This window comes from Dermacentor albipictus, chromosome 3 (genome assembly GCF_038994185.2).
Source record: "Dermacentor albipictus isolate Rhodes 1998 colony chromosome 3, USDA_Dalb.pri_finalv2, whole genome shotgun sequence".
In the NCBI taxonomy this organism is placed as follows: Eukaryota; Metazoa; Arthropoda; class Arachnida; order Ixodida; family Ixodidae; genus Dermacentor; species Dermacentor albipictus.
The window spans coordinates 140,831,914-140,854,098 of NC_091823.1; the positions used below are offsets into that span (position 1 = coordinate 140,831,914).

At 43.2% G+C, this 22,185-nt stretch overlaps 3 long non-coding RNA genes across 7 annotated transcripts in view; 2 read left to right on the forward strand and 1 right to left on the reverse strand.

Annotated features, from left to right (window-relative positions):
- Nucleotides 1-10,204, forward strand: part of LOC139057594 (uncharacterized) — a 29,245-nt gene extending 19,041 nt beyond the window's left edge. The window contains exon 3 of the long non-coding RNA XR_011512928.1: nucleotides 8,703-10,204. This is a non-coding gene — a long non-coding RNA (uncharacterized lncRNA). The remainder of the gene's footprint in view (nucleotides 1-8,702) is intronic.
- LOC139057593 (uncharacterized) overlaps nucleotides 621-22,185 on the reverse strand; it is a 28,153-nt gene continuing 6,588 nt past the window's right edge. The window contains exons 3-5 of one of the 5 annotated variants that reach the window (XR_011512923.1): nucleotides 16,785-16,847; nucleotides 16,494-16,571; nucleotides 621-7,681 (exon numbers count right to left, since the gene is read on the reverse strand). This is a non-coding gene — a long non-coding RNA (uncharacterized lncRNA). Of the gene's footprint in view, nucleotides 7,682-13,199; nucleotides 13,454-16,207; nucleotides 16,572-16,784; nucleotides 16,848-22,185 lie in introns of those variants that run through there. The other 4 variants (XR_011512924.1, XR_011512926.1, XR_011512925.1 and 1 more) reach the window with 4 other exon arrangements.
- Nucleotides 13,463-14,799, forward strand: LOC139057596 (uncharacterized). Its single transcript, XR_011512930.1, has 2 exons — nucleotides 13,463-14,043; nucleotides 14,408-14,799. It is a non-coding gene; the product is annotated as an uncharacterized lncRNA (long non-coding RNA).

Sequence of the window (22,185 nt, forward strand, 5' to 3'; positions counted from 1 at the left end):
AACATCACCACTTTTCAAACTGCCAGATGTGAATGGCCTTCCTTTACTGTATTCATATTTTTTCCTCTAACAAAGTCTCTTCACTTGTGAAATTACTGTCGGGACTACAGCCAGGATAGATGGCTCGTGCCAAAAAGGCTAACAATTTATCTAATGCAATCGCTAACCTGTAATGTTCCTTAACTTCTAAATAAGTATGAAAACCAAGGCATTATTAATGTTCATGTCTTTATCCGGAAACGCGAAATAATTTTTGGTCTAGAATCATTCATGACATGATGCCTGCACGCGGGAACAAATGTATGGATATCTGTCACTGGAAGTTACTAATGCGCTGTTCTTTCTCTCTCTCTCTCTCTATATGTATATATATATATACACACACAGACACACACACACATGAACATGACATAACATGAACACAGTGTATATATGTATATATATATTGTACACACAGTGTTCATGTTAGTTTCGGTTGGGACATACAGTTGCACTGTCCACCCCTCTTTACTATTTTATAACTGTGCAATTACCATTGTTAAGCACGAGCTAATATAGTATGTAGTATATCACTATATTGTCACGTGGTAGTGATGTTAAAGAACACAGCAGCAGTACTGTGAAAGACAAAACTAGCTTTTATTGGGCGAACCTGTGCACACAAAACAGCCTACACTTAAAGCACAATGATAGCAGCGAACACAGTCGGCAATCGTCGAAAATCTGATCAGCTGGTCCAGCGTGTCAGCTTTTATACAGTAGTCATCGAATGTTCCAGACTTGTTGGGGCTCGTGTGCCTTCCACAAAGTTCTACACCATTCGCGTCACGCGATGAAATCAGATAACACAAGGTTCAGCGACAACAGACAGCGGATAGAAGCATCGATAACTTTCCAGAAACTTCGGATACATGCAGGCGCGTGCCGCGCTGTGCGATAAGATTTGTTAGGCGGCGAAACGTGGTCGCCCGATAAATGTATGTATACACGTGTCAATATATAATATATAATTATATGCGTGCTTTATTTTCTTCTACACTGACTGCTGTGCTGTCAAGCACTTTCAAGCTGTTTGCAACAGCTTCTCGCTTGACGGACCCCAACAAATTGTAACGACTTCTTAGAAATAAAGTTCTGATTATTAGTTGTCTCCGTGCTCATACTGTGACAGAAAACTGGAATGCATGTGTATAATGAAGGAATTCGTGCTGTGTCCCCTCACAGTGGCCCCTTTGCATTCGTGGTATACTTCACCGCAGTGTATGATGGCAAAGTTGACTTTAAGGAACCGAAATTTGCAACGCTTCTGGACTCGTAGATTTTTTCATTGGTGCGTCTAGCCATAGCCACTATGGCCTAGTCTCAGGGAGCCCAAACAGAGGAAACGGAGGTAGAAATTAACGATAAAGGTAATCTAAAATGACGCAGGAACTAGGCAGCCACCGTACCTGCAGTTAATAAAACATTCAAATTTTGACACTTCACGTGCCAAAGCCAAGATCTGATGAGGCACACTGTAGCGGTGAACTGCGGATTAATTTTCACCTCGCGGGATTCGTTAACGTGCATTCAACATACGGTACACGGGCATTGCATTTTTACCTCATCGAACCCCGTCGAAATGTGGCCTCCACGACCGAGATGTGATCCCACAACCTCACTTTCGCAGCGCAACACCCAAACCACTAATACAACATGGTGGGTCTACAAGCCATCAGGCTCTGGTAATGCTGGACCTTGCTGTTAAAGAACTCCTTTAATCAACCACAAGACGTCGGCTGTAATCGCAAACCAGACCTATGACAGCACCAATGTTAAACTATTTGTTGTCACCAATATGAGTTAAGCACATTTGTTTTAGAACTTCACTGTACTATTTCTGTGTCAGTGATTACAGGGGAGTCCTTGTGTATCGTGTTAGACATAAAAAGATTTAAAGAGATGCCTACAGAGACATTGCGAAAGTACATAGCTGGTATTAGTAGATTGCACCAATGATTGGAACATCTTTTTGGAGCACATGGTATAAGCACATGTAATAAATAATGAACAGTGACACAATACATCCAGCGGTCAGATGCAAGTAGTACTGCTAAACATGACAACAGATCACTCTATTCACCACTGTCGGAGTGGCAAAGTTTAAAGTTCGTTTCCAAAAGCATTGCCTGCCTGGGTTACATGTCGTCATAACCTTCCTATGTTATGAATACGTGAAATTTATAGCAGGCCCATCCCAAAAATTTGGGGACGTCCAAAGCCAGTATATGAAAAAAATTCTTCTGTTTGATTCTACTCTAACCTTATAGTCCACCGATTTCAAGTGACTGGCCCAGCCAGTAATGCAGGTGGCATGCAGCTCTTAACAAGTGGGGCGGCTGGAATAGGAATACTTTATTGCAGCACTGGTGGCCTGAATTCAAAGCCTTTTCATTAAGTAACAAAGCTCAAAAAGAACAGTGCCACAGTTATTTTTGTCTTACTGAGACTTGGCTAATACAGCCCACACCCACAGTGGGTGGTGTGTCAGCATGCAGTGGTGGCCTAGCCAGTTAAGGATTTGGACTAGGAAATAAGTAGTCGTGGTGCATTTTGGAGCAGAAAAATTGGTCCTTTTGGAATAGTTGGAGTAGTACAGCAGTAATGTGTAGCCATTTGGTGCAGCTCATTATTACTGCGCACTCAGTAAATGCTGCTCAACAGCAAAGGAAGATACCAAGGCCAACAGCCAGCAGCAGCCAATTAGTACCACATCAGTATGTTGCAAACACTTTCCTTTGAATAGGTAAGAAACCTTCATAAACAATTGAAAAATTCATGCAGAAACTCCTCTGGGACTTAAGTACGCTTAAGCATTGTACCACTTGCTCATCTCCACGCAGCCGAATGTCATTATCAACCCCTTTTCAAGGATACGGCCACAAACTGGGTACTTCGTGATGGGCTGATCACACTTAAAAGCAAAGCATATTCCAAAATTCAAAATAACAGCCTGCACAGAAAGCACTTGGTTTGTGACGCATGTGAAACCATTATATTGCAGAGCTAAACTATGAGCATCTGTGGAAGATTGGAGGCCCTATCGTGAGCACGCACACTTATGCAGGACTGTAACAACAACAGCCAAAGATAAATTTTTCAACCATGACATTTCAGACATGCTTAGCAATGACACAAAAATTTAGGAAACCCAAATTATCGAACTTGACGGTACCGTTATCTAAGGATGGTAACATTCTTTCTCCGGCACGTGTTGCTATTGAATTCAAGTTTTTTTCATCCGTTTTCACAGATGAGACTGGTGTACCTAGAAGCTTTCAGGCCCCTATTTTGCATTCAAGCATGCACAACATTAATATCGCTTCTGAAGTAGTACAGTCCTGTATCGATTGTCTTCCAACTAACTCTGCTCCTGGTTGTGATGGCATCTGCCCTAAACTTCTTAAGATATCCAAACCTGCAATATGTCGCATTTTAGCCAAGCTTTTTCAGCAATGTATTGACACAGGATGCGTCCCAAATGATTGGAAAGCAGCTTGCATAATTCTCATATTTAAATCTGGTGATTCGTCTAACCCATCAAATTACAGACTAATTTCTTTACCAGCATGTACTGCAAACTCATCATTTCATCTGCTCTAATGAAGTTTCTTACAGAACAAAACTTTTTCTTTATCAATTGGCATGGACTTTTACACGATTGATTATCTTTTTTATCGAATCAATGTAATATCTGTGGACTTTGCGAAGGCTTTTGGCAAGGTTCCTCAATTGTGGCTTATTCATAAACTGACAGATCTTAACATACATGTGAGAATAACTAGGTGGACTACCAACTTTTTAACTAACCGGTAGCAATCAGTTTTCATCAATGACCATTTGTCTCCATTAAATCATGTCAAATCTGGAGTACCGCAAGGTTCCATGCTCAGGCCTATTTTGTTTTTAGATTACATTAACGATATTAGTAATGGTAGGCGTTCATGGTCATAGACTATTTGCTGATGATTGCGTGATCTAGTAACCCTGAGGATACCTGCTACCTTCTATCTTACCTAGACAATCTCTGTAAGTGGGGCAGTAAGCAAGCGGAAATCAACATTAATATTACAAAAGCTATCAGATTCAGGACTACAGCTAAACCCGTGTTATGTAATTACAAAATTATAAAACATGCCCGTAGCCTTGGTATTCACAATATCTGGGTGTTCATTTGTCATTCGATCTGTCATGGAACATTTGCGTAGATGTGATTTTCACTAGAATGTTTTAGTTTAGTGTCTTTACAGTTCTCCCCGCTCCAAGTTTCCCCGCTTAGCCACATGGTGGAGTGGTGGGTGATTGCACGTTTTAGTTGTATGTCTAGCCTAGCGGAGCAGAGGGATGGATGGATAGGTGCTACGAGTGTCCCCTTTGGAAAGAGGTGTGGGTTGCGCCATGAAGCTCTTGTATTGCCTAATGTTCGACCTATGTTAACAAAGAAAAAAAAAAAACCCACGATGACTTCCCATAACCAAACTTTCTGAACTTTGTCTTTGCAAGCCTCTGTTGTTTGTCGTTTCCCTACTTTTTGTCCACCAATCTTCCATTCGCTGCTTACCAATCTTTACTGCATACATTTTTACTTTCCCCCTGCTCTTGCTGAACCCAAGGGCTTCAAGCAGGCCAATGGTGTGTGTGTGTGTGAAAACTTTTATTGTAATGAGGTCCAGAGGCTTGACTTCTCAAGCCAAGGCGGGCCGCTCCCACGTTGGCACTGTCAGGCCAAGCCTTTCAGCGACATCATGGGCCCCCTGGACTGCCCTTAGTTGGTCCTGAAACAATGCGCTTTGTATCCTTCTCTCCCACTGTGTCCATTCTTCAACGAGGTTGGGGAGAGTCGCAGGACACCCCGCCAGCATATGTCCGATTCCAATGATGCCATTACAATCATTGCAGTCCATCTTAATCTCCCTCTCTGGATATATTTTATTAATGGTGTATAGGCCAGTGGTGCCTAAATCTACTGCTGGGGAGATATTTCACATTCTAGTAAAGCATGCTCTATTGTTTCCCTAGCTTTACCGCAGCAAGCACATGCTTCTTCCTTCTTATATTTTGCTGTATAAGTGCGTGTTCTAAGGCATCCTGAGCTCGTTTCAGAAAGTAATAAACTTCCCTTTGAGTTATAATAGATTGTTTCTTTCCCGATATCCTTATTTCCTCTTCAGTAGTTACTCGTAGCAGGTTTATTTTCCATTGCCGCCACCCACGAGATTATCTCGGCTTCTCTGGCTTTCCGCTTGATGTTCCTTTCGTATTTGCAGTGCCTTCTGGCCGAATTCAGGGTAATGAAACAAAATAAAAGCACTTATAAGTAAAACATTTATACGTAAAACGAATACATATAGCTTATTTGTCCATAAAGCATCTAAACATGAACTTGTAATGTGTTACCGGTCCATTTTATCCAGTGGAAAATAAAGCCCCATCTTGGGGAATGCCACGTGATAGCCAGCGAGCTTGCATTTTGCATACAATCTGATCCTTTCTGATGCTAACATGCTGCACAGCGTGCATCACATACTCCCGCGCTGCGAGGTTTTCAAATGGGTCAGCATGCGCACCTTCTAGCAGACATAAGTCTTCATCTGTGCAAATCTATCTTGTAAAGAGCAAGGCAGGCAAGGTGCCTCGATGCACAAGCCAGAGTGGGTGTGTGCATCGACCACCTTGCTAGGAAAAAATGGCAGCAACCTTCTGTTCAGGCAGCTTGTAAGCGGACCGTGTTTCTGACTCCGCCAGCCCGCTTGCAGCTAAGCGGAGGGCGCATGTGCATTCGCACATCCGCTCCGCTCAGCTGCTTAGCAGAGTGTAAAAACGGCAAACTCTACTAAAGCAACCACATCTCTTGGCTTCATAAGGCACTATTTGCACTCGGCTAACTCCAAGACAAAATTTCTCGCTTACTTAATTGACTCTGACTCTAGTTTGTGTCTTAATTAATTACTTAATTGACGCTGACTCTAGTTTGTGTCGAGGCCTACCTCGAGCACAAACTCGAGTCTTTTGCAAAATAAGGTTGCTCGCTTCATCACAAGAAACTACTCGCATACATCTAGAGTTACGGAAATCAAATATTAAATTAATTTAGCTCCTCTCAATATACGCAGGCTTCTGACACTATTGTCCTTCTTTCATTTACTCCAACCGGTTATCCCACGTTACTCTAAATATCAGACTAGCTTGTGACGTGTGTCTTGACGGCTTGATCACCAACTTAAAATCGCACCCATCTTCGCCCACACTAATCCGTTTTTCCACTCACCTCTCCTCCTCGCTATCTGACACGACTCATTTGTACATAATTTGAAGTTGTTCCTAGAAATCTGAACTACCTCTTACCTTGCTGTTCTGTTCCAGTTGCATTTCTTGATGTTCTTATTTAATATGCAATTTTGCTTTCCTGTTTAGTAATCTATACTTAAATTTTTTTCCATTGTTTTGTAATGTGAAACAGCTCATTGTGATAAGTATTTTAGGAACCTTGACCCTTGTCATCACTATGTTTTTTTCACACATTGTATATACCCTGTAATAAGTCATTTTTTTGCACTAATTCATGTTGTTCCAATTCATATTTCTTGTTTAGTTGTGTACTTTTGGTATTTTTTGCTCCTTTCATTGTAATCCCTGTAAGAGTTGGTGTCTGCCATGAAAAGGGTACCTGGCCCATACCATTGTTCGACTCATTCATGCTAAGGATGTTGTTGAAGGGAGGAACTTGTTCTCGTTAAGAATGAGGAGTAGGGGATTTATTTACAATATCTACATGAAGAGTGGAGAACATTACATCTGATCAGTCTAGCATGACTGAGATGCACACTGAACAGCCGAAAATGTCTGCTTAAACACTCTCTGTCCTTACTAGATCCCTAGGCCAGGAAAAACTAGATCCCTAGGCCAGGAAAAGCTGCCATCCAACCTTCATCCAACCAAAGCGTCCAAAGTCGTCGAAGTACCCGCCTTTGAGGGCGAAGGTTCACACACTCTCTTGCACTTTTGTTTTACTGAACACACCAAAATGAGTGGGGCCTCATAGACAGGTGTTGTCACGTTTGACTCAAGCTGGCACGTCTTGGTTCCTGAGCTGACTCTGCAGTTAGCTGCTGAATCTGTCATGACTGTGACTTTTACCAGAGTACATGGGAGAACGCCATAGAACAAACATTTCCAGGAGTTTTCTTGCTCCAATTGGTCCCTGAAGGTGACAGCGAACCAGCTAACAATCCTGTCCGCCAAACGTGTCTAGCCTTACTGGCTCCGAAGGGCTATTCGAAGGGGGCATGTTGTTGGCTTCACGAAGCGATTCATTGCAGCGAAGCCAGAAGGTCACTATCCCCGCTAGCCAATCGTAACATCCCCCACCCCTATGCCTCCTGGGCTCTTTAGAGTACTTGAACAAAAAAAAAGTGTTATGGAAGTTAATATGACCGGTATAAACAGGAGCGTCGCAGCAACACGGACTGCTGCAGACGGCAGCGCCAGGTGTGCTGATGACGTTCTGATCATTATAAGCTGATACTGCTCTTTAGTGCCTCATCCATCTACGTCAAACCACTATGCGTTGCGTGGACCATATCTTGAACGCCGTGTTCTCGTCGCTTTGCCTTGAAGAGCGGGCCCATATCTTGAAAGCGATCTGCGAAAGGGGCAGGGTGCGGTGTGTGCTGAGAGATTTGCGAGCGATCTCGTGGTAGCGACAGGCAGAACAAAGGTAAAGCCACTCGCTGCTGCATGCTCTATCTATATTGTGTGCACTTTTCACTTTGTTCAGTGCTTGAAGGCTGTTCACCTCCGCCGTGGGTTGGCCCAGTATTGCACTATCTCTGGGATCGGCCCACATTTTTATCTTGCGTGATGGACGTTTGGTAAGCATAGAGATGCTTACACATTTAAGAAAATTTTAACACCCAGAACCAGCCAATTGGTACCATGCCAGTATGTTGCAAGTACTTTTATTTGAGTAGGTAGAAAGCCTTTGTAAACAGTTAAATAAAACTTTTGTGGGCTAATGAAAGCAGCTGAGTGAAAATTGCCATACAGTTCTGAACCACATGCAAGAATACATGTATGCAATGCAAACTGTGTGCCTTCCAGTGGTCAATGGGTCTTAGCGCATGCCTTGTGCTTGCTATGAATGCTGATTTTGTCACCGTACCCTGTTAGCATTGCATATAGTAATTCCTTCGATTGGTGTTGACAGCCAGGACGAGACTTTTACTGAGAGAGGCATGCCTGATAATCAGATCGTGGTATTGGCATGTAAAAACGCAGATTTGTTTTGTGTTCTTGTTTAGAGACAAACCAAGTGCCCTTGAAATGCTGCATGCAGCGCATTGACTTCAGGCAATCCATTGCATTACTGCAAATATTACTCAATATTTGAAAAGTCTAGTAGATGATCCATCTCAAACTGAATTACTTGCACGTTCACTATTTGTTTCCTATATTTAAGTCTTCTTCTCATACCCCTGCTGAAAACGCTGCGTTGCCCTGAAAGCGTGAAAATACCGCACCTTTGCGCAGTTCACGTAGCCAGGTTTCAGGCAAGTTGAATAGTAGCTAAATGGTGTAAATGGTGTAGTAGAACCACCATTAAGCATGTGTTGGAAGTCCAGTGCTTAAGTTAGAATAAACCACCCGGTTATCTTTTTCCACAGCTACAGTAAACAAAAGCTGAAGCGGCCTTCAAGTGTTAAGTGTGGAAAAAGATGTTTTGCGGCAATGGCTGTGACCGAAGACAACACAGGTATGTATGTGGTTTTCCAATTCAAGCACAGAGGCCACGACATTGAACTGGGTCGTGTTTTTCTGTCCAAGTCGGAATGAGCTGCTATTGCTGGTAAGAAACCACTTTTGCTCTGCTTTATAATACATAAAGAGTGGTTGTTGAGTTTTCAACACCCCAAATACAAGGCAATACTCATGCCAGACCATGCAGTGAACTTGGAGCACATGTTAGTGCGCTTGAAATTCATGATTTCCACATCATTCGAGGCCACCTTTACTGACTGCAGGGCATTATAGTTAATGACATCATAAACATGTTTATCATTTTGCTACATTGTATCAATGCCTGAAGAGTTCAGAGAGAGAGAGAAAAAAGGGAACCGTTCTCCAATTTCACAGTGGTAACAACTACCTTGGCACAGCCAGTGGCCTATATTTGACCTATATGGCTATTCTTATTGCAGGCAACAACTTTAGTTATACTTGTTTGCATCATTTCATGTACCAAGCAGGAAGGTGTAGTGCCTCCTGGTGCACTGTAGGCCACGCAGCAGACTGTGGCTTTTTCTCTTTCTGCTTTATTTTTCAGGCTTGCAGTTAACTGGATTGGTATGACTTATGATCCTAGTGGGATTCAGTGTCTCAAAATAGCAGTAAGCTGGAATAATTTCCACTTGGGATTACTTAAGGTGCATTGTACATAATTATGTCTGCCATTTTGCCGAAACTGATGTGCAAGTATTACAGACATCGATGAAACTGCGACCTCTCACCACTACTGTAGGTCATCCACAGCAGATGTGCTTTCCATGTAAAACTTTCATCAGCTCAAGTTGTATTTTACTCTACTATATGTAGGGCTCACAAACCATGTGCCATACTTTCTGGACTATAATTTGAACTGTTGTACAAGTCACCCCCTTTCCCCCTCTTTTCACAACCTTCAAAGAAAAATTATGTGTATATAACTCATTGTATAAGATGCATCTATCTTAACTTGGGTCAGCATCGTGAAATGCGATTGTGCATGTTTATACACTTATCCTAATATGTCGTACTTACCTATTTCAGGGCACTAAACTTCAGTAAAAAAAAAAATTTCATGAGCCGCACATTCTAGCAGGTAAAATAAACTGCAAGTACATTGCTGGAGAAAAAGAGTGTCTCATGTTGGTCTTGCATATATAAGTTACACTGTTGTATAATACGCTTGGACGAAAATGAAAAGAATAGTGGCACCTATGGTTTGGAAAATATGGTACCTAAATATTTTGAATGCTCATGAATCAGCTATGTGAATGAAACATGATTGGAACGATCACGATAATTAGGCTTATACCCCTGTCACACGGCAAATCTAATGTCATTTCCAACAAATGACATTTCTTGCGATTAATGTCATTATTGCAGCACGCTGCCACAAGGCGAAAACTGTCATTTGAAAATGATGACAATGATGATAGTAAAAAAAAAAAGACATGCCTCAAACTCACTTTTGTCCAATAATTATTTTCCAATGTGCTAAATTTCACTATAATACGTGATCGTTGCTTTCAAACCGTAGCGTTCGATCACTAACTTGTCGACATTGCCAACGAAGTCGAGTCGAGCTAAGGCAAGCAACAGGGCGAAGAGAACGATACGTGCGTCCGCTACATCTGCTAAAGTGGTAAAAGAAGGGCAGTTGCATGTCATCGCCGTTCTGATGTGCATGCGAGCTTCTAATATCCTCATTCTTGGTGCGTGCCACAGGTAAACACGCGCACGCTTTTATGCCAAGTCAATTGAAGTGGCCGCGGCCGATGCTCCGGTGAGAACCAACACAACTGCTGCAGCGAAAGCTAAAGACGGCTGTCTGGTCACTGGACTGAGAGTAGTTTTCTGTATTTACGCACGTGATGGACTTTAACGTCGTTAAAGCAATAATTAGGTAATAAAATGGATAGAATAACAGTGATTTTTTGTTAAAACAACAAAGAAGCATGTACTGTTTGCAAAACACTGGTAAACTTGTGGTGTCGAGGATACACATTCAGTTCCAAACTAATGCAAATGAGTTTGGCGAACTCATTTGTTTGTAAATGTCATATACGAAAATGTTCTTATGTTTTACCGTGTGACACTAAAGAAATGGCATTATCAGCAAATGTCATTCGTTGTAAATGACATTAGATTTGCCGTGTGACAGGGGTATTCAGGGTGCCTACCAACCGGGAAAACTGGGAATTCTCAGGGATTTTGAGTAGTCTGGAAAAAGTCAGGGAAAACTCAGGGAATTTGGGCCTCTATCAGGGAAAATTAGCGGCAATTTTATTGAAAGGGTCGAAAGTCGCGGTAATATGCTGGCTCGAGTAGCAGACAGGAATCGTAATGACTCGTCGTTGGCAGGAGGAGTTGCCAGTGTACAGTCAACGAGCGACTTTCCAGATTCCTGATAATTTGGACGGCTTCGCGGCGCCACCTCGTACCCTATAATGTCAACGTATCAGAACGTGTCAAATTTCCGACGCAAGAACTCCTTGCCGTTAGATTTTCCGGACGTTTTGCCGCGACCGCAGGTTCGAAACGGCATTAATCAAAGGCACCACCGCTGCCGTTTTCATTACTTCGCCGCCTCGAACCGGCACTCGCACGCAGATCCGCTGGCACCCGTTGCCACCACTGCGGCAACGCTAGGCCTAGCTGCTTCGACGTTCGCTACGAAGCTTCTTGCCATTGGGTGCCGAACTTTTTATTGAAAGAATTCGCTGCTGTCAGCAATGGCACGGACTCCACCTTTGTGGTCCTTGCGATTGGCTTAGAAACTTGGAAAACACGGTGTGTTGCATAATGCCGGTTCGTGAAAGTCAGCCACTGTACAGAAATGTTACTCGGTAAAGCTTACGGAAAAGTATTGCAGTGAAGCATAACAAGCGTGGGAAGGGGCGCCACGGAATACAGTATGTATATCTTAATTATGCACGCGGGCACCCGGCATTTCCTGTCACAGTACGAGCACAGGTATGCCTAATATGTGTACCGACAGGCCTTCAGAGCGTTTTCGAACGTGCCTGTGGCGGTTTGAGCCCCTAAGGGCAGTAAATGACACGCATTTATTTTTTTCCAACTGGCCGATTTTTCGGACGTTTTCGCGGCCCCTAGGGAGCTCGAAAAATCGGTCGTGGACTGTGCAACTGATCAAGATGCTTCAAATGGTTCTTGGGGCAAACGAGTGGCGGAAGGCGGACAAGAACAGAAGTGACCTACGCATTGAGGAATAAATGAGAAAGGAAGCTTGTTGCCGCCGTTTTGAAAGAGCTTGAGCTCAAAAAGTAAAGTTTTGGCTGATGCCGAGATGCAGGTGTCCCTCATCCAAACCAAAATACACTCTTAAAAGCAGTGCAACACAACACTCTGGCGTCGTGCGTGGGCTGAGAGTATGTCAGGACTATTGAGGTTGACATACGAGCTGTTGAGAGAGAATCTCAATTGTGACAGAGTTCAGGCCTCATGCCACTGAGGTTGCTATCAGTTGATAGAAATAGCTCATATTAGAAAATATTTGCCTTTGTATGCATCTCCTTTTTATTCGTATTTGATAATGTCCGACCTTATTTGCAATTGTTTTCGAAGACACTTTATTTGCTGTGCATTTTACTAACCCCTGCCGTCTATTCTCTTTTTGAATAACATAAACACTGCTCCTTAGTATTCAAATTGGACTAAGTTGCTTTTTTTTCATGTGCTTACTAGAGAGTGACAGCATCAGGCGATATGGTTTCAGCCCGTGTTGATATAAAACAGTTCTGCATCACTCAGGGAAATTTGCAGTGGCACTCGGGGAAAACCTGGAAAACTTGGGGAATTTCGAAATGTCAACTTGGTAGACACCCTGAGTATTAGACGTGAACTCGTAAAACAGCTTCAAGTGTCCAGTCAGTACTCTACTTGACTGAAATAATACCTTTAACTCAAAAACCCACATGACTGCATAGCCTTCAAAGCATACATTCACAGGTGTGTCTGCTCCGTAAATATGGATGAATGACTGATAAATCAACTATATAAATAATTGCTGAAAGCTTTAATTGACAGTTTTTATATTGACATTAATAAAATTATGTCCATCAATGCAGTCAGTAACAGTGATGTTTATATTTAAGTTAATCTAGAAATGCTGCACGTTTTCGATTGCCGACTCTGTTTTGCCCTTCTATGGTGGCATGCCACTATGGAAGTGGCAATAACTTCTGCTATGGAATGCAATTGGAAAATGAAGTCCTAACTGAAGGATAGAAATTGTAAATAATGGCAATATTTAGTAAAGGAAATAAAAGTGGAAGACATTTTTGCCCTGGGTAGGATATGAACCACAATCTTCACATGTCCAGTCCAGTGCAATGCTTTCAAAATGCTTCAGTAATGTCTTTTGTGCGAACAAGGTTACCAACAGTGAAGGATGAAATTGGCAGCCTAGCTGTAAACTTGGTACACACAATAAATTTCTTCACTTACGTACCTGATAACACTGGTGCAGATAATCCCTATGACGGTTTATCAATGACACCAAACATTGAAACACTTAAATATGTAATCTTGCCTCTTCAAATGTAATGTAACCGTGTAGTGTAATTCAGAAATGTAATTTTGCCTCTTCAGCAGCTGAAGGCTGCATAGCACCATGTCCTTGCAAAGAGCTGGCCTAAAAAGAACAAAAATTGCGACAGCTTGAACTATTTAACACCCCCCATTGCAAAAGGTTTTTGTAAGTCAATGTAACTCATTATTCAATTAAAGGAATTCTAAATAATGATATTAAAAAATGTTCATCAGTGCCCATTTCACTTCCTTGCGTGCTCGGTAATAGTTATTTATGCTTCAACTAATATACACTTTTTCTCTACTCTCTCAAGACAAGCTGCGAGAAGGCGTGTCCATTGATGCAGTACTGGATAATGTGCGGTCCAACGTGGATGAGACATTGCACTGCATCAACCTGTTAAGCAAGCAGGGTCTCCGCAACATAATGAGGGATGCCAGAGTCTCAAAGACCGAGCGGCTGCATGATAATGACTATGTGAGCGTGCAACTCTGGGTTGAGAGGATGCATAGTGAAAAGGAGAACCCATTGCTCTTCTTTAAACACCAAAAATTGACATTCTTTTAGAGAAAAAATGAGGACCTTTTGGATGACATATTTTATGCTAGTCATCATGACCACACCACAACAGGAGCTTTTCAAGAGGCTTGGAACTGATCGTGTATGTGTCGATGGAACACATGGAACAGCAGGTGAGCAGTACTATATAAATGCACTAATAATAAAAGCAAAAAAGAGGGAATGCTGTCTGAGAATAATTGCAATAGATATGATGAGTAGTATTCCTTCACACATGATTTTTCTCTTAATTTTTCTCACATTTTTTAATTGATGCAGTTCTCGATTATCAGTAACAGAGAAAGAATGAATTCATCGCTCTGTACACTGGTGATATCATTCCATTGCTACTGTCCACATCGCTACATGCCCTGCATATCCTGTCTGTATTGGCACCACGCAGTTATGATAGGTCACATAATATAGCTCTTATCACATTTGTCTTGTGGGGATAAGCGACTGTCGCACGTCCCCTGATATGTTGTTTTTCCTGTATAGCTTCCGTCTCCTGCATTGCGGCTTCGCCGCGGGCCCCAGGCCATGCGAGAGATGGCGCGAGTGTTGCGCTGCCAACGCCGCCTCACGGCAGGGTTACTTGGGGGCGCAAGGGAGAACACGCTTCCTCTTTGGTTCGGGACGGCAAGCAGCGCGGACGTGCCAGGCGTGCGCCGATCCATGCTTCTGCAAGACCGTCTCGTGAGGCCTTATATGACCGTTCGCGTGACCGTACACGCGAACAGCAAGGGGCGAACATATTCGCTCGCTATCCGGTCACGGTGAGTCGGACTTCCGCGATTTGTCGCGCGCCCATTGGCATGTTTTGTGGATAGCAACTTGGCTAGCAGGCATTGATCAATGAAAGGTGCAATAAATGCCTTTGTGATTGTTTGTACTACTGTATTGTCGTTCCTTTGACCCAAGAGTACGGGATGAGAATCCCACAGTCTAGGGTGCAGAAACAGTGTATTGCACTGTGTATTAGTGCCTTCTGTCAGAGGTACAGCTGTCTCGAGGCTGTTTGGCATACTGATCTGTTTGCCAATTAGGCGAATCACTGATTACTGCTACAGTCAAAGGTGCTTTTTCTTGGCGGCAAGGGGTGGTTCCCTGAGGACTGCAAAAACAAAACATTTAGAAAATCAGGCAGTCCAAAAAAAAAAATTAATGCATGCCTTTTACTGCCATTTAAAGGGAGGTGCAAGTCGAAAACATAAGAACCTAGAACTATGAAACCCCAGCTGTTTACATACTCTCTTAGGGTAATTTCAAATACTATATAAACAAGTTTTATAGCAAGTTGCATAGGTTTTGTTCTGTACAACGACAATGTGTAAAACGTCGGCATTCTTGCCCCCACTTTTTTATCTCTAAACTTCCATAATTGCAGACCAGTGATGACGCATAATCCTCCAAATCAACTGCAGAATACTGAAATATGTTACCAAAATTAATACCAAAATCGTTATTCACTGTTATGTTTTAAAAAGTGCATATAAGAAGTGTTAAATTAGAACCTGTGAAACCATTTCAAAATGTTTAGACAACCAGTAAGTGTTACTTAAGATTTTATCTTACGTACGTAAGTGATGTTGAAGATTAACCCCTCAGTGGTGGTGGTCAAGACAGTTTAGGATTTCAAGCACAAAGTTGTCATTCTGGAGCAGTTTAGGAGCAGAATTTTTTTTTCTACTTCGTGTTCCAAAAGTTTTTTTGGAACACTTGGAGTAGTACAGAAGTAATCTAGCCCTTTGGTGGAGCTTGTTATTACTGTGCAGTCAGTAAGTGCTGCTCAAGAGTGAAGCAAGACACTCTTGAGACACTCTTAATCAGTGTACTGGCAGACCAGAGCTTTTTTGGACGTGCCTGTGGCGATTTGGGCCCTTAAGGGCAGTAAAAGACATGCATTCATTTTTTTTTGACATTGTAGCGGCCCTTAGGGACTCTGAAAAATCGGACTGTACAACTGACCAAAAGGATGCTTCAAATGGTCCATGGGGCGAACACGCAGCGGAACGAGGACAAGAATAGGAAGGACCATTGCATTGAGGAATGACTGGGAAAGGAACTGTGCCGCCGCCTCTTTGAAGGAGCTTGAGCTCAAAAAGCAAAGTGTTGGCTTACACTAAGATGCAGGTTACCCACATCCACACCAAAATAAACCCCTTAAAGCAGTGAAATGCAACACTGAAGCATTATGCGCAGTCTGAGAGTATCTCAGGACAGTTGAGGTTGACTTTCCAGTTGCTTGGAGAATCTGATATGTGACAAAGTTCGAGCATAATACCAATGAGCTTGCTATCAGTTGATACAAATAGCTCTATTTGCTTTTGTATGCATCTCTTTTTATTCGCATTTTAAAATGTTTGACTATTTGCCGTGAGCTAGACCACTTTTTGTTTACAGTGAAGCTGTCTATTGCTAAGATCTGGCAGATCGCATCCGCGCATAGACCAACAATTTTTCATACGATGGGCCGATCCCGAAGAAAGTGCAATACCATGCCAACCCGAGGCAGAAGTAAAGCAAGCATTAAGCACTCCCCATATGTGGGCTGATCCCGAAGGTCGTGAAATGCCAGTCCAACCTGCAGCGGAGATGAAGCAGGCTTTAAGCACTCCGCACACATGGGCCAATCCCATAGGTAGTGCAATACCAGGCTGACCTGCGGCAGAAGTGCAGTTCACCATTAAGGGGCCCACATACGCAGCTCCGCTTGTCAGCCTTCACAGAGTAAAAGGGCACAGAGTTTCTTTCGAAGATATTTTAGTAGCTGTGCATTTTACAAACCCCTTGTTTCAGTTTTCTATTTTGAATAAAATAAACACTACTCCTTACTGTTCAAACTGCATTGTTTTTATTTTTTTAACATGCTTACCAGAGAGTGACAGCATCAGGTGACATGGTGTCAGCCCATCTTGACGTGAAACTTGGTGAAAACCTGAAAAAAATCGGGGAATTTGAAAATGTCAACTTGGATACATTGTTCTTCTAAGCATGCAGTATGGCACATAAGCCTGGAGGTTAACGAAGAATCTCGAGAACACGTTAAGGACCGTACAAAGAGCAATGCAATGATAAATGTTAAGAGACAGGAAGAGAGCGGTGTGGATCAGAGAGCAAATAGGGATGGTCGATATTCTAGTAGACATTAAGAGGGAGAAATGAAGCTGGGCAGGCCATGTAATGCATAGGGTAGATAACCAGAGAACCATTAGAGTTGCAGAATGGGCGCCAAGGGAAGGGAAGTTTCGCCAAGGATGACACAAAACTAGGTGAGATGATGAAATTTGAAAGCACAAGTTCGCATCAGCTAGTGCAAGACAATGATAATTGCAGGGAGGCTCCTTCGTTCTGCATCAAACTTTAAGGTAGGATGATGATGATGGTGAATGCGTGCAACTCTTTAAAAAGAAATTTGGGCCGGAAATAGCTTGCACAGTTCACCAAGACACGAAACCAAATTTGTATGCTTTGCCACTAACACGGATGTATTCCAGCGAAGCTAACTTATGAAAAGCGGCCACCATTGTGTAATCATCTATTTAATTGTTGGAACAGCTTGCGAAACATAGCATGATGTGTTGGAAGGAGCCCCGTAACTTTTTTTTTTTATAGCCGGCTATAATATGCACATGCTGAATTTTTTATAATTAATGCTATGTGATGTGCAAAGTAAGCAGCAATTTTATCCAGTATTAAAACGTACCTTAGTGTAACAGTACAATGAGAGACGTAATCAAGAATTTGTATGTATGCACATCTGAGTACGCATGCATGCGTGCTGTAATCCTTGAAACTGGTGCACTGGTCTTAGTGCAGCTTGGTAGCTCATAGTTTGTGAGGGGATTCGTAATGGCAGTGCTCCACCACGCCACAATGCAGCAGTCAACGCTGATAGTGTATCCACACGCCGGACGGCTCCGTGCAAATCTGTGCCGCGGACGCTTAATCCGCCGCCCGTCTGGCTGCGAAGCCCATCCAGACGACGGACGGACTGAGCAGACGACCGCGCCGGAAAAATAAACATGGCGGCACCACCCGAAGCGACTGCCGTCCGCCTCGAACCTGTCAAGTCGTCATCGTCCACTGTGTGACCCATAATTTTCAAACTGAGGCTTGTATTTGGTTTATATTTGTGCCCAGAAGCCTCAACAGCAATCTATTCGTCATGAGTGGGCACCGTTTCCGAAAGAGATACTCAGATTCTCTGCGTGTAGGCTTAGAGTGGCTGTATGGCTGAACATGGCCTCGACGATGTTGTGGCGGCCCGGGCGGATCTCAGTGGATGTAAGTTATTATGATTGCTTGTTTCTACTCACTCTAGATGGCGCCATCGGTGTAACAAAGACTTTGTCATACGTGTTTTTCACTCTGAATGAAAATGGCAATCGAAAGGAAACGACGGTTGGCCGCAATGGCTGTCGTTTTGTCCGAATTGGATGATGACGAGTGCTTGTTTCATCGAAAGAGGTCTTGTTATGCTCTCGTGTCCGCGTAATCGGTGAGAGTCATGTCCCACAACGCGGCGAACTGCTCCACGAGATGTAAGAACAAAGTTACCTCATCCATTCAGGTTCATTTCAGTCGCTCTTGTGCGAATCGCACGCTCGCGAACAGACACGAATGGTGTCAGCAGCGATCACGGAGGAAGGAAACTAAGGAGAGGCCCTACCCCCTCCGCGCGCTAGGAGAAAAATGTGGCGGAAATCACGTGGTAGGTTCTCATTTTTTTGCTGCTTTTTTATTTTTTTTTTTGCTGTATGGCCACGCCTTTTGGGCCACAATGGCGGCGTTGTTTGAGCGCTCACACGTGTTGCTCTGGTAGGTTTCGTGCCGTTTCGTGCCGTGGCAAAGGCGCTGTATGGGCGGGTTTGCGTTAGTCACCGTGTCTTGTTGCGCTGTGTTACCTGCACCGTGCTCTGCCGGATGTTGCGCGAGCACGAGCGCTCCGCGCGCGAAACCACGCGCAGCGCGGCGTGGTTTCGCGAAAGATGTAAACAAGAGAGGAGGGTGGCACAAAAGGCGGAGCATCGCCATGAGCAACACCAACTTCCGGCTTCACTTTTGCTTCACAAAGAGTGACGTCAGGGCCTCTCCTTAGTTTCCTTCCTCCGTGGCAGCGATGAAGCTGTTTCAGAAAGATCCCAAAGCCGCGCTTGTTGCCAGACTGTAGAGCATGCTAGGCTAAATCTGCAGCATTCGACTCCCAAAATCCGGATGCGAAAAATAGCACGGCATTTGGGGTGCGATCTTGTACGCGTTCCAAAATAGAACGGAGGCGGTCCGTTCTACCGAGCCGCACATGGTTGGTCAGTTTGAACGGTGAAGAACGCCATGACGTCAATTGTGAAGTGATATCTGCTGTCAATCATTCCGTGTTGTCTGCTATCGGACAAACGCAACGGAACAGACCGCCAATTTCGCGACGGAAAGAACGGACCGCCTCCGTTCGAGTTTGGAACGCGTACAAGATCGCGCCCTTGTTGTCCGTGGGGGTCGCGGATGACGCGCGGACGGCACAAATCCGTGACGCGTAGTCACGTGATGCGCCGTCCGTCGTGTAGATCCACCATGAAGAGAGGAAATGCTAATCTTACCGACGCTGCACATTTTTTATTTATTTATTTATTTAGAAAACACCTTACAGGCCCTGTCGGGTATTGAGTAAGGGGGGCAATGTAACAAAGAACTGTTAAGTACAATGGAAACAACTCAAAAATAAACCTAATACCTGTGTCACACGGGCACATTTGGAAGGCCTTCCAGTCAACGGCCTTTGAAACGCCACAACTCTATCGACTCAAAGGAGTTGTCACGCTGCTACACGGCACTTTTCAAAGGCCGTTGAGTAGTTCAGGCGTTTCTCGCACAATTGTGTGGCGCTGCGGATCTTTATTTTCGTTTTCATGTCACGAAAAGTTAAACAACATTAAAACCTTTTAGAAGCACTGTAATTTCTTTTATATTTGTTTATACACTAAAAAAATTTTGTTTATACATTGCCATACGTATATGTTTAGTTTTTAAGTTGTTGAGTAGCGAAACTGCGGCAACGTTTGCGCCGCTCGATGCGGCTGCCGTTCTGGTGTGTGTTCGCACATGTCAAGTGGCAAAAACAGTTTATTGAATAATGAATAAGACTCATACATAAGTATTTCAAGAGCATTTGGTTTGATTTGTTCTTTCTAACCGTGAGTACGAGCACAATGTGAACGAGAAGGCATGTTCGCGCTGTTTCCGCTTCCGTTGCTCAAAGGCCATCGAGATTTCGATAGAGTTGTAAGGTGCTCCGTTGACTCGATAGACCATTGACTCGGCGGCCTTCGAAACGGCCCGTGTAGCAGCTCGAACTTGACCTTTGAGTCAAATGACTATCGGTTGGAAGGCCTTCCAAACGCCCGTGTGACACGGGTATTAGACAACTGTACAGTGGCTGAACTAAAAACAAAACAAAGCACAGCATGATCAAGCATAGCGGATATATAAAAGGAAGGAGATTATGTAAAAAGCATGCACAGGCGTTCACGAAATATTTTACGATCAGTTATCGTGACAATATCATCGGGAAGACCATTCCGGTGGATATGCCACGAGGTACAGCAGATAAATTGAAAGCAGTGGTTTTACCGAAAATGCGCTAGAAGCTAAAATGATTATGTAATCTTGAAGACGTACGGACGGGGGTTTTGAGGGGTAATATGCATGGCTTATCGGAATGAACATATTTGTGAAATAGACAGAGCAAAGCAATCTTCCGGCGGATGTCTAGGGGCTGTAAAGAAATATTGAGCTTGATCTGCGTTATACTTGACTTCCGATCAAAATTCCGAGTTATATGTCGGGCAGCTCTGTTCTGGATGCGTTCCAGCATGGTTATTGAATATTCTTGGTGTGGTGACCATACAGCTGATGCAAATTCTAATTGCGGGCGTACAAATGTCAGGTATGCTAATTTATGCACGTCAGCAGATGAATTTTGCAAGTTGCGCCTCAGAAAGCCAAGGGTTTTAGATGCAGTTGCGCAAATTGTAGTGATATGCGGAGACCAAGAAAGGTTACTAGTGAGGTTTACACAAGGTATTTGTAAGTAGTGGTACGTGACAGGTTCGTGTTATTTATGGTGTATGTGAATATGGAGCTAGTGCACTTGCGTGAGAATGATATATTATTACATTTGTAAGGGTTAAGAGACATTTTCCATATATTACACCAGTCGGTAATAATGTGAAGGTCATGCTGCAAGGCAGTATGATCGTTAATAGAATTAATTTGTCGGTAAACAACGCAATCGTCGGCGAACAGTCGTATGCAGGAGGAAATGTTTGAAGGTAGGTCGTTAATAAATATTAGGAAAAGCAGAGGCCCTAACACACTCCCCTGTGGTACACCAGACGTGACCTCAGTGACAGGAGGAGAAAAAGTTTCTAAGCCAAGAAAGGGTTAGTGAGTCGATACCTAGATGAGATATTTTAGAAATGAGCCAGCAATGGGCAACGCGATCAAATGCTTTTGAAAAGTCCAGGAAAATGGTGTCTATTTGTTGACTGTTGTTCATACTGCTATGTAGATCGGTGGTAAATTCTAGTAACTGTGTTTCACAAGATAGACCTTTCCTGAAGCCATGCTGTTTCTGAAAGAAAAAGTTATTTTTTTCTAGGTGCGTGTAAATGTGCGAGGCGATTATGTGTTCAAATAGTTTGCATGACACAGACGTTAGCGATATTGGGCGATAGTTTTCAGGCCTATGTCTATCTCCAGTTTTAAAAATGGGGACAACCTTCACAATCTTCCAGTCAACGGGCAAGACACCAGACGACAAGGACTGCTTAAAGATATGATATAGGATGACACTTGAAGTAGATACTGTGTTTTTTAATAGCTTAGTGTTAATATTGTCAATACCACAAGCAGATGTGGTTTTAAGTCCGTTAATGAGGCTAACAATGCCTTCAGTTGAGATATTTATGGGTGCCATAAATGGGTAATCGTAATCCGGAACCACTGGAATATCAGAATGGTCTTCCCTCGTAAAAACAAAAGAAAAATATGCATTAAATAGTGATGAACATTCCCCATCTGAAAGAGGTTGTTGTTTGTCGTCTAGCAGAGAAATATCAGAAGTGTGACCGGGTATTAACGGTTGCTAAAATTTTTGCGGATTAGTCTTCAGGAGAGAAGGTAAGTTGTGAGCGAAGTACTTGTCTTTAGAAGTGCGTAAGGCTAAAGTGTACTCACTAAGGAAATATTTGTACTTGCTCCATGAGGACTCTCCCGAT